The 12,648-nt window shown below is 37.8% G+C and overlaps 1 protein-coding gene across 5 annotated transcripts in view; it reads right to left on the reverse strand.

The window, feature by feature from the left end:
* The window catches only part of KLHL13 (kelch like family member 13), a 184,586-nt gene that overhangs the window by 128,957 nt on the left and 42,981 nt on the right, over nucleotides 1-12,648 (reverse strand). The gene's annotated exons all lie outside the window — the stretch shown is intronic.

Raw genomic sequence — 12,648 nt, forward strand, 5'->3', positions numbered from 1 at the left:
TACCATTCAGCCACAAAAAGGAATGAAGTGTTGATTCATGCTACAACATGGATGACCACTGAGAACATTACACTAACTTAAAGAAGCCAGTCAAAAAAGGTAACATTTTGTATGATTCCATTCACATGCAATGTGCAGAATAAGGCAAACCATAGAGACAGGAAGTAGATTAGTAGTTGCTTAGGGCTGAAGGAGATAGAGGGTGGGAGGGGAGTTATCTAAAGAGCAGGGGTTTATTTTTCTGGTGATAAAAATATACCAAAATTGACTGTGGTAATATTTGCACATATCTGTGAATTTACTAAAAATTATGGAATTGCACATTATAGCTGATTTACAATGTTGTATTAGTTTCAGGTATACAGCAAAGTGATTCACTTATATATATATATATATATATATATATATATATATATATACACACACACATATATACTCTTTTTCAGATTACTTTTCATTATAGTTAATTATAAGATACTGAATATAGTTCCCTGTGCTATACAGTAGGCCCTTGTTGGTTATCTATTTTATGTATAGTAGTTTGTATCTGCTAATCCCAAACTCCTAATTCATCCCTCCCCCACCTCTCCCCTTTGGTAACCATAAGTTTGTTTTCTTATGTCTGTGAGTCTGTTTCTGTTTTGTAAATAAGTGCATTTGTATCATTTTTTCAGATTCCACATATAAGTGATATCATATGATACTTGTCTTTGTGTGACTTACTTCACTTAATATGATAATCTGTAGGTCCATCCATGTTGCTGTAAATGGCATTATTTCATCATTTTTTATGGCTGAGTAATACTCCATTATATATATGTACCACATCTTCTTTATCCATTCATCTGTCAATGAACATTTAGGTTGTTTCCATGCCTTGGCTATTATAAATAGGAATTGCACCTTTTTTTTTTTTTTTTTTTTTTTTTGCGGTACGCGGGCCTCTCACTGTTGTGGCCTCTCCCGTTGCAGAGCACAGGCTCCGGATGCGCAGGCTCAGCGACCATGGCTCACGGGCCCACCCGCTCCGCGGCACGTGGGATCCTCCCGGACCAGGGCACGAACCCGCGTCCCCTGCATCGGCAGGCGGACTCTCAACCACTGCGCCACCAGGGAAGCCCTAGGAATTGCATATTTTAAATGAATGAATCCTATGGTATGTGAATTAAAACTCAATAAACCTGTTTTTTAAAAAATCTAAGTTAACACAGAAAACCCATGATGAACAAAATCAGTACTTTAAATAAAGATAGCATCAGTATTACTGATTTTTTAAAAAAATTTCCTCAGGCTTCTGTATGGCTCAGCAGGGCACTGCAGCTATCTCACCCATAACCCAATGACAGCTTTTTAAATTTTAAGCATTTAAGTGGAGCCCTGAAATTTCAAGAGTCACCCCAATACATTCAACTCTCTTTTCTTAGAAACAGCTCTCTTTTCACACTCACATTTGAATGGTGACTGTAATACTTTAAATAATGTAATCGCAGTAACCAGCACAAATGGCATAAAGAGGTTTGTTTCATACCGAACCACTGACATGATGACATAAGCAGTGCAAGCAAAACTGGAAGGACAACTAGTGAAGAGACCCCTAGTCAAGAGAATTCAATGCATGGTGGCATCAATTAATATCACTTAAAGGCCCCTGACTTGTTAAATGAGGCTCCTAACATACTTGGTTTGGAAGAGGGTTGCCAGGTAAAATAGAGGATATCCAGCTGAACTCAAATTTTAGACAAACAGTGGGTACGTTTGTAGTACAAAAATGTCAACAATATTGCACAGAACTTCCTTATACTAAAAATATTAGTTGTTGTTTACCTGAAATTCAAATTATCTGAGCATCCTGTATTTTTATTTGCTAAATCTGACAGCCCTAATTTGAGGAAATAATTGCTAGTAGGGCAAACCATGGGAATTGAAGATGGCCAGTGAGGGTTGCTGTGGATTTTGAGTCTGCCCTATGAACTATAGCTTCGTGGATTTTTTAATAAGAGTGAAGAAAGAAAGATCATTGGAAAAAAACAAGACTTCACTCTGTGAAATATTTTTATTACTTACCATTTCCAACCACTATTCCATCTACCCCAGTAGACTAGAAAACATAACTTTTACAATTGTCTACATATTTACTTACAGAAACACATATAAATTTTTTTCTAATATTTCTAATTAAAATATTTCTCCCTTCTTTCCTGAATTTCATATTACTAACAATAAAAGACAGGTGTAAGGCTTTGGTTTCAGTTAGTATTTAAAAGAGAAAGAACAAAGTTCAATTGCAAGTGTCCAGAACACCAAGGCTAGGCGTATATTTAGAACTTCCATCTCCCTTCAAAGTTCAGGACTCATGCCTGAAAACCTCGTTTCCTCTAGACTTCATACAGAAAGATGGCCAGCAGTCCAGCTGAGAGACCTATAGCCACCCCCAGTACAGAGGCCCAACCTCCCATCACTCACCTGGGCAAGAGCTCAGAGGCACTTGTATTTAATCCTTTATCTGCTTTATCAAGGACAAAAAACAGTTTGCTTAAAAGAGCTTTAACCAAAGTGCTTAGAAATTATGAGAGAAAAAAAAAGATGGGAAAAGGAAAAAGGGATACAGCAAGGGGTCATGAAAATACGTTGTTTTTAATAAGTTCATGTCAGTCTTACACTGCTGCTACGTTAAGCCTATGTGATCTTCACAATATCTCATTGAAGCAGAGAGGTGCAAGTTATAGCCAATTACAAGTGAGGGAATTGAATAAAAACCTTGAGCAAACCATCTGCTATTACAATAACCTATATCACCACGAAAAGGCCAATTAACTAACGACCTGGTACTTCACATTTTCATTACCACACTGCGCTGGATGTCTTTAAGTTTCATTAAGGTAGAAATCGTCTTAAAGATCCAACTTAAGATCTTCTTATTATATATACAAGGCTATTCACTGCAGCACTATTTGCAAAAGCAGAAATAGTCCAAATATCCATCAGTAAGGGACTGACTGAATAAACTACTGTACATATACACAATGGAGTACTAAGCAGCTATAGAACAGAATGAGGAATATCTCCATATACTACTGCAAGGTTATCTCCAGAATATATTCCTAAGCAAAGCAAAACAAAACAAAAATCAACAAACAAACAAAAAAGCCCTCAGTGTGTACAGTGTGCTACTGTTTATCCAAGAAAGGATGAGGGATGGTTACCTATATGAGAAGGAGAGAAAGGGAATAGTTGGACTTCTTTGAATATGTCTTCTTCTGTAGACTTGACTTTTGAACTGTGTAAACATCATACCTAATTCAAAATTATATTTAAAAACCAATATTAAAAATCAAAAGTAAAATTAAGTAAATGGCCCAAACTGTGTATCCTGTTGGTTGTATGACTGTAGAAATTATAATTCAAGTGACTTTATTTTATTTATTTATTTATTTATTTTAACATCTTTATTGGAGTATAATTGCTTTACAATGGTGTGTTAGTTTCTGCTTTATAACAAGTCAAGTGACTTTAAAACACAACTTAAGTGCAGATTTCTAGTGGGATATACTTTAAGGACAAAAAAGGCCTGCCCAAAAGTGCAACTGTGCACACTTGCAAACACACATATTGTAAATTGCTTCCAATAATCACATTGTTGACGGTTGTGCTGTATTGTTATTCTGAGGCCGTTGTGTATATACGGTGGGATAAACAAAATGACAATTATGTAGGTATCACTGAATATTTGTATTTGTCGAAAGGGGATACATATCTTTATCAATAAGAACTCATGATATAGTTTATCTTAAAGGAAAATTATAGTTGTGTATCCAGGAAAGGCTTTAAAACAATGACCCATCTAGTAGCAATAATACTCCTAATAATTATACTGTGATATCTAAATAACATTCCCCTCCAAAAGAAGAAACAAGGGCTCCATTTTTTAAATGGCTGATGGTGGGGTCTACAGCAGAAATGTACAAGAGGACCCTGGAATATCTTATACTGAAAAGTAAGGAAGCCATCAAAAACTCCTAGGGCATGTCAAAAGGACTCTGAAGCCAATATAAATAAGCTTCCATTGCCCAAATATGGGATCATTTGAGGATCAATAAGGGTAATAACTACAGGGATTGAAGCACATCATATATGTTTAAATTCAAGGTTCATAATCATGCTAAAAATGATTAGTGATCATCTTTGGAAGGTGCTAAAGAACAGCCCATTAATTTGAAAACTGGAAAATAAATAAAGGGAAAGTATCAGTCACTCATCCTCCCTTTTCCATGTGATTTCTACATCAGGATAAATGTACCAGAAAAGCGGTAAGTGCAAAAAACTTGGGAAACAGTGAGGACAGTGTCAAAATCAGGAGAGAGGAATTGTGGGGCACCAACCACAGTGTGGAAAACCAGTGGGTAACTGGAGAGGGTGACGGCAAGAACAGGTTGCAAACTGTCGTGATGGTCTAAAAAGAGTGACAGGGAGGCCTGGGGACAAAACAGTGGTAATGAAGAGTGGACAGATTTAATTAACTAATTGGATGGATGAGAGGAGTGAAAATTATCAGTAAAGTTTTTATATGTTGGGTGATTGATGGATGGTAGTACCATTAACCAAATTGATGATTCTAAGGAAAAGCAATACTCTTATTGAATTCCAACAAAGTTCAAAATTATCCTTAGAAAAAAATGCACACTGGCCAATTAGGGAATAAGGGAAAAAGAGGAAAAGTGCTGGTATTCTTCCTAGACTCTTTACTTTTCCCATAAGATCCATTTTTACTTCCGATGTATACTTTTTTACATGTTGACTTTTACTATGTTCATTTCTGGCTCTCTTTCATTGGAAGACACTTCCAGTAAGTGATCTATACTCAATGCTTCCAGGACGAGTCCAAAGTCCTCGCTCAACAGATTTCTAGCTGTGTGACTTTGGGCCATTTACCTTTCAAAGCCTCAACAATCTTATCTGTAAAAACAGATAATAATATTTATCCTACTTTTTTCCATGCTGTCCATTCATTCACCTAATAAACTACAAGGACAGCAGTGAAAGCAGTGGCAGCAGCAAAAATATAATTTAATGCTGCTATGAGTACTGTAAAGCAGGAGGATAAAGTGAGATGATGCAAAAAGTGGCATGTACGTTTTTAATTATGATATTATTTCCTCAACTTATAATTACTTATCAAGAGTTGCTAGATGCACAACATGGTGGAGGATTAACCGTACATTATTGGGCATTTGATAAAAACCAACTACTTGCCAAGTACTCTCCTAAGTAACTAGTGTGCACATTTCCAGCAATTCTCAATACCCGTGAAGGCAGACATAATTATCTGAAATTCACCAATGAGGATCCTGAGACCCAGAGATTAAATAACGTGTCCAGTGTCAAAACAGCCAGGAATCTAACCCAGGAATCTCTCCTGGATCAAGTGCAAGGTGCCTAAAATGAATGCTGGTCACAAAACTACCACTGAAAATATTTGGGGACTTTTCCCCACTTTTTAACAGGATAAATTAGAGCACCATTTCTTTCAGTAAAGCAGAAAGAATTTTACTTTCCAATAATATCCCATCACAAAATGTCACTGAAACAATCTATAGCAAAATTACCTGAATATAAAGCCAAGCAATCCTTATTAACACATAAAATGAAAGTGTACAATATCTTACAATATAATGCCTAGAATGAACCAATTTGGGGGGAACTTCATCTATGCAAAGTGTAGCAAAGAAATAAGTAACTAAAAGGCCCCAGAGACAAAACAGATGTCACAAAGTTCAAGCACAAATGCACATTCATGTTAGTAACTAACATGTCCCTTAGTCCTTCGAGTACAATTCCTAAGAAGCTTGGCAAACTGGTTTTAAGCCTGCAACAAATCATTAGGGAGGCAAGAAGGGAGCCACAGGAAGGCATAGTGACAACTGCAACGTATGACATCTGACAGCAATAGAAAGGAGAAAATCATAAAAACCAGTTCAAGGAGGGTAAGGAGAGCACCACACTCTGGGATCATATATGATAGAAGCAAACAGTTTTACAAGTCTCAACAGATCCTAAGGGCATCTCTAAGAGACTCAGTAATAGCTGTAAAGATGGCTGCGAGTCAGCAAGAACTATATTTAACTGAAGTATTTAAAATGAAAAATACATTGGTGTTAAGGGGGTAAATTGTTATTTAAAAAGTCTAGAATGGTTCATTTCCCAAGGAATCAAGAAATCTGAGGTTTTAACTGTCATGAGCAGCACCTTCACTTTTTATCACCTTATTTTCAATCAACATATAGCAAATTCCCTAAAGCTATATCAACCATTTTAACCCTGCTATTCAGATAAATCTTACAATGTATAAAGAATTAGGGGGTAAAGACAACATGCATATTAAGAGATTTGGGAGCTTATAGCAAGAAAAGTTCACTCCTCATCACTATACAAATACATTTATTAATGAAAATGCACATGAGAGATATTATTGTTTACTGTCTGCACCTCCATTACTAGTAGAAATAATACAGAAAAAAGTGTGTACATGAGAGTGAAACTTCCTTTCCAAGCCTCAGGACACATACACACCCCAATCTGCCTCCATATTAGGTGTGCTTCAGGCCCTTGATCCTCCCAATGAAATGCTCTACACTACCTCCGGGCAACGCTCCCATACAGTACCCCACATACAACCCTTCCATTCTCATGGTTAAGAACATGGACTCTGCAAATAGCCAGCCTGTGTTCAGATTCTAGCTCTGACCACTGAATTGTGTGACCCTGGGCACTTAATTCTCATCTGTAAAATGGACAGTAAAAGTACCTAGCACTTAACATCACTGAAAAAAGGTTAGTGATATGTAATTCAGAGCACACCGACAAAGAACCAGGCACTGTGTAGGGCATTAGGGATACTGAGATGAATAAGGAACAGTCACCACCTTCAAAGAACTCAATCTCATGGGGAAAACAGACCATTAAAATAGATGTGCTATGAATAAAGGTATGTACACTATGGGGCAACAGAACACAGAAAAGGAAGACTTAACCCTATGGATTCCCAGAGGACAGGTCTCCTGTGTCTTAAAAGAAGTTAGACAAGCAAAACAAAGGCTACAGGGCTTCCCTGGTGGCGCAGTGGTTGGGAGTCCGCCTGCCGATGCAGGGGACACGGGTTCGTGCCCCGGTCCGGGAAGATCCCACATGCCGCAGAGCGGCTGGGCCCGTGAGCCATGGCCGCTGAGCCTGCGCGTCGGGAGCCTGTGCTCCGCAACGGGAGAGGCCACAACAGTGAGAGGCCCGCGTACCAAAAAAAAAAAAAAATTTCAGATTATTGTCACACTATATATTTTTGAAATTTTTCATAACACTAAAAAAGTTCTGCTGTGAAAGATGATATTGAAGGTAGTTGGGGGCTGCCTGTTGTCTTTCAGTCTTCTCTGTGTAGAGACATCTGTTGCACAACTTCTGCATAGCTTCTTGTTTTATTGTTTCTCTTTTTAACCCATCCTCTATTCCTCATCACCTAGAGAAGGATATGGTCTTTGAGGTCTTTTGAAGTACTGGGAACCCAAAATATGCCTCAACAGGTGAGAGCATATTTCAAAATACAAGATATGCTTTCTGTGATACCTCGTCAGTACCCTGTCCCATATCACAACATAAGGAATTATTTTGTCACTAGACCTACAAATATGGCCCAGGTCATTTGTGAGAATATCATACTTCCTCATTTTCTCCATGTTGACAGTCTATAATTTGTCCTGGCATGCTTTCCTCTACTTCAAGTATTTCCTTCTTTCTCTTATCATACACAAACAAGTCTTGTCGGTTATCACTTATTCTAACATTTTTATTACAGTCCACGTGCATCACTGATTTTTCATTTCCCTGAACTTCTTATACAGAATTATTATCTTACTTCTAACAAACACAAACTTACTCTGTAGAAGCAGGTACAAGCATCAGTTACTTCATTCCATCCCCTAGTACAAGTGCCCTCACAATTACACCCCCAAACACAGACTGTGTTATGTGTTATACTCATTTATCCTTCATATTATTATCCTGGTGTTATATGTTTTATAATAGGTATAGGCAGGTTATATTACCTATGAACTTTATTTCTTACACTACAAAAAATTTATTTAAAAGGGGGAGTTCGGGGAAGATAGGGTTGAGGGCCACATAGAGTGACTTACAGAGACCTGAATCAGGAGAACTCGGAAACAGGACCTGAATCTAGTCAAGATGAAAAGGAAAATGTTCTACGTTACTGGTGCTTTCATAGCTCCGCAAACAGAACTAAGAAACAGTAGCCCAGAAATTGGAAGCAACAAAGTTGAAGAAAGAGTAAAGGGGTTAAACCCAACAGTTAAGTGTGAATATGCAAAACTGACTCTTGGTAATGGTGCTTAGACCAATTCTAGCAGCAGCCCTATCATCAGGGTTGATTAAGGAAGCTAAGATAGAAGATGTGAAGAAAAAGTAGAACTTCAATCCTGAAAGAGTAGCAAGAAGCTGAACTTCTCTAAATAGCTCAATTCTTTAAATAAAGTCTATGGCCCACGTAACATGCTCACCACTAGAGTAAAAGCTTAGTTGTACTACAACTGGCCTGTTGTGTGGTATTATCGGCTGGACTTCAGAGGTATAAGAAAATGGGCTCAAGGAGTCAGAAAAAAGAACAGGTCACGAGGCCACCATACCAAGGGTTTAGCTTCAGGAGAAGAAAATTCTGTCACTAATAAACTCGCATCCCTGCTTCTAGGCATGACAATGAGAAAAAACATTAGTGGCAACTGAAAAGAACAATGGGGGACAATTGGTTCAACCAATTAACTCTAAGTGGGCTTCATTTTCCCTAAACCTGGGCCAACATCTGAGTCAGTAACTCACGGTTACTTTTAATTAGGTACGTCTAGAAGAGAAATGCTGAAACCAGTTTGGTCAAGACTCTGATGGTTAAAGCATGTCATGGTTTATTAGTTTGTCACTTAACTAGAAAAGATAGCTTCTAAAGGAACAAACAAGAATTAAAGCAATAATTTGAATTCCTCCTTTCATGTCCTGAAATATAGCAGCAATATAAATCCTGGAACATCAAACTCATCTGCACCTCCCGTCCCTCTATTTTAAAAAGGTCATTGTGAATTCCTAATAAATATAGTTTTAAGCTAGATTTAATTCATATCAACTTAATCTTAAGTGATAAACCAGGGAGACCACATGTGATCGGATTACCTACAAGAGAGCACATTCTTATCTTTTGCTAGAACTTTAATGAATATTCTTCACATCCAAACACAAAAACTAGTTATTTTAGGAATTATACCCTAGCCGTGGCTTTAAAGTTTTTCAGACTAGTCTGAAATTACAGACTCATAAATTAGAAGGTAAACTATCATTAACCCTTTGGTAAAAATCATGAATGTTTGCCTCTATCCAGTAGACATCATCAAGAACAAACAATTTAAATTTGTTTCACCTAACTAAAATGTAAAGAATTTAAGTCATAAATATTTGTCTTCAACAAAATTTCTAAAATATATATTTCTTCTGATTTTTCACATTAAAAGGCGAAAGCTTAAAATACTGTCTTGTAGTGCTTAGCCAGTCTTTGCCTTCCTCTTCCTGTTTATTCAGACTAACAAAGAAGGGTCAGCTTTCCCTTTTTCACCCCCAATTCCCAATTTAGCTTGCATTAATCTTTAGAATATAAGGTTAAAAAACATTTGTTTTTTGCAAACTGAAGAAGCTACAGCTATTTTTAAACATTGATTTATCAGTTGAATGACCTCTGAAAAATCCAGATGCTCAAGAGACTAACGTTACATAACTGATAGGACTCTCTCTTCACTCCAGATATTGGAGAAATGGCTGCCACACATTTGATGTTGAAACTGAGATTTAAGTACATAGACAAGAAAAGGAGCTGGGTGGCTCCTATATAGTCCTACCTATAGCCTCCCCCGGAAATGTTGTGTACATAAATTTTTCATGCTCCCGAAGGGTAGGGTGGGGAGAGAAGAGACTTGCAAGTCCTGCAGACCTGAGCTTAAATCTTAGCCCAGCCACATATTGGCAAGCTATTTCCCCCGGGTTTTAATTTCTTCATTGGCCATGGGATAAGGATACCTACTTCTCAAAGGGCAGTTATAAGGACTGAATGGAATAACATAAGTGCCTAACTAAGCAGAGTTGTAATAAATGTTACTTTCCTATCTTCCCTTCCCTATTTGATGATAATTGTGAATTTTAATATATTTAAATGAAAACTCGACAAATAAAGTGCTTTCATTCAAACCATGAGGAGAAATTTACTGCAATTTAAATCTGTATTACATGTTTAATACTTTAAATATCTATTTGCTTTAACCTCCAACTCCCCCATTTGTTAGATCCAGATATTCTGTATGTAAATGACTGCCACTTTTTAAAATACGGAGCACTCTGTGGTCAATACATTTAACTAAATTTCTATGTGTTATGTAATTATATAAAAAATGAAGGAAATAAAAAGAAAAGTCATTCTTGGATGATAGTGTGACTTTTTCTGGTTTTGCAATCCCTAATTTTAGTTTTGTTTTTTTAATATCCTACAAACTTTTTATGAACTTCTATATTCTGAAAACTAAATTATTTTAAATACATTTGAAAAGATAAACGTATGTCAACCAGCACTTAGTGAACTTTTAAGAGACCCAACACCCTTCTCAGTCTGTGAGAACTGTGTATCTTTGATGCACAACAATAGACATGGGTTCTATTTTCTGGTCCCACCCTCTTTGGGCAAAGCTGAATGCAGCAGGGGTGGAACGTGTCCTAAGCTAAACTAATTATCCTGTTTAATCTTAGTCTGGCCAAAATTAAACTCAAGGTCTTGGGGCAGCCATGTGCAAAGAGAATCAGAGAAAGCCAATCTTCAGAGAGAGAGAGAGAGAGAGAGAGAGAGAGGAATGAATGACTCTCATAGAAAGAAGCAAAAATGAAGCCAATGTAGCCCAAAACACACATGCTACCAGAGCATGAGAATAGCAGCCAAGGTTACTGAGCCCTTGCCCCTTTCCCTCATACTCATCCCTCGCCAGTGCTGTGTTTCCGTTACAAGTAAAAGAAACCTGGAGATGGGGGAAATGGGGGGATGTTGGTCAAAGGGTACAAAATGCCAGTTATAAGAAAAATAAGGTTTGGGAATCTAATGTACAGCATTGTGATTAATAATACTTACTTGAAATTAATAATACTTACTGTATACTTGAAAGTTGCTAAGACAGTAGATCTTAAATGTTCTCACGACAAAAAGAACTGGTAATTATGTAACATGATGGAAGTATTAACTAACTGTGGTGGTAATCATTTTGCAATATGTAAGGGTATCAAATCAACACCATAGACTTACACAATATTATGTGTCAATCATACCCTAATAAAGCTAGAAAAAATGCTCTACTTACTGTTATTTTCTGACAACATGGCTGGCAGTATTACGTAAAAAATGTCCAAGTTATACCAAAAATTAAATTGTGATTAGAGAAAAAAATGAGGAGGATTACTACTTAACAGAAAGAAAAGGGCAACAAGTTATGTTTTTAAGTGGAGATAGTGATGGCTGTGAGTTCCAACTAAGGTAGTTAAGTCAGTGTTTTTCAACTGACCTGGACCCATTAGTGGGACATGAAATCTGTTTAATGGGTCAGGACAAGCATTTGTTTTTAATGAAACAGAACTGCTGGGGAAAAAGTAGTAAGGATAAATACTGGTATTTAGGATAAGTATGTTTTCGTGAAACTTGTTTTAGGTACACTCACTTTTGAGTAACTAAGTCACAAAGTCTCCTATATTTCTTCTGGCTGGGCAAGGTCAAAAGAGCTTAAAAGTCACTGACAAAGCCATGTTTCCAAAATACCAACCAGAGACAATAGCTCCTACAATTGTACTCCTATAGCATATTTATTCTCTGAGTTAAAACAAATGAAATTATTCCTAGGAAATAAAACTTTAAGTCAACTCAAAGTGGATCACAGAACTAAATATAAAAGGCAAATCTATAAAACTTCTGGAAGAAAGGATAGGAGGAAATCTTCAGGATCTTGGGTTAGGCAAAGATTTTATACCTATGCCATGAAAAGCATAGTCCAAGAAAGAAAAAAATTGATAAATTGGTCTTTATTAAAATTACAATCGGGCTTCCCTGGTGGCGCAGTGGGTGACAGTCCGCCTGCCGATGCAGGGGACGCGGGTTCGTGCCCCGGTCCGGGAAGATCCCACATGCCGCAGAGCGGCTGGGCCCGTGAGCCATGGCCGCTGAGCCTGCGCGTCCGGAGCCTGTGCTCCGCAACAGGAGAGGCCACAACAGTGAGAGGCCCACATACCACCAAAAAAAAGATTTTCTAGGGCTTCCCTGGTGGCGCAGTGGTTGAGAGTCCACCTGCCGATGCAGGGGACATGGGTTCGTGCCCCGGTCTGGGAAGATCCCACATGCCGCGGAGCGCCTGGGCCTGTGAGCCATGGCCGCTGAGCCTGCGCGTCCGGGGCTTGTGCTCCGCAGCGGGAGAGGCCACAAGAGTGAGAGGCCCGCGTACCGCAAAAAAAAAAAAAAAAAAAATTACGATCTCTTGTTCTGAGAAAGCTACCATCAAGAGAATGAAAACAAGAAGAAACTAAGAA

Source organism: Orcinus orca, chromosome X (genome assembly GCF_937001465.1).
Source record: "Orcinus orca chromosome X, mOrcOrc1.1, whole genome shotgun sequence".
Classification (NCBI taxonomy): Eukaryota; Metazoa; Chordata; class Mammalia; order Artiodactyla; family Delphinidae; genus Orcinus; species Orcinus orca.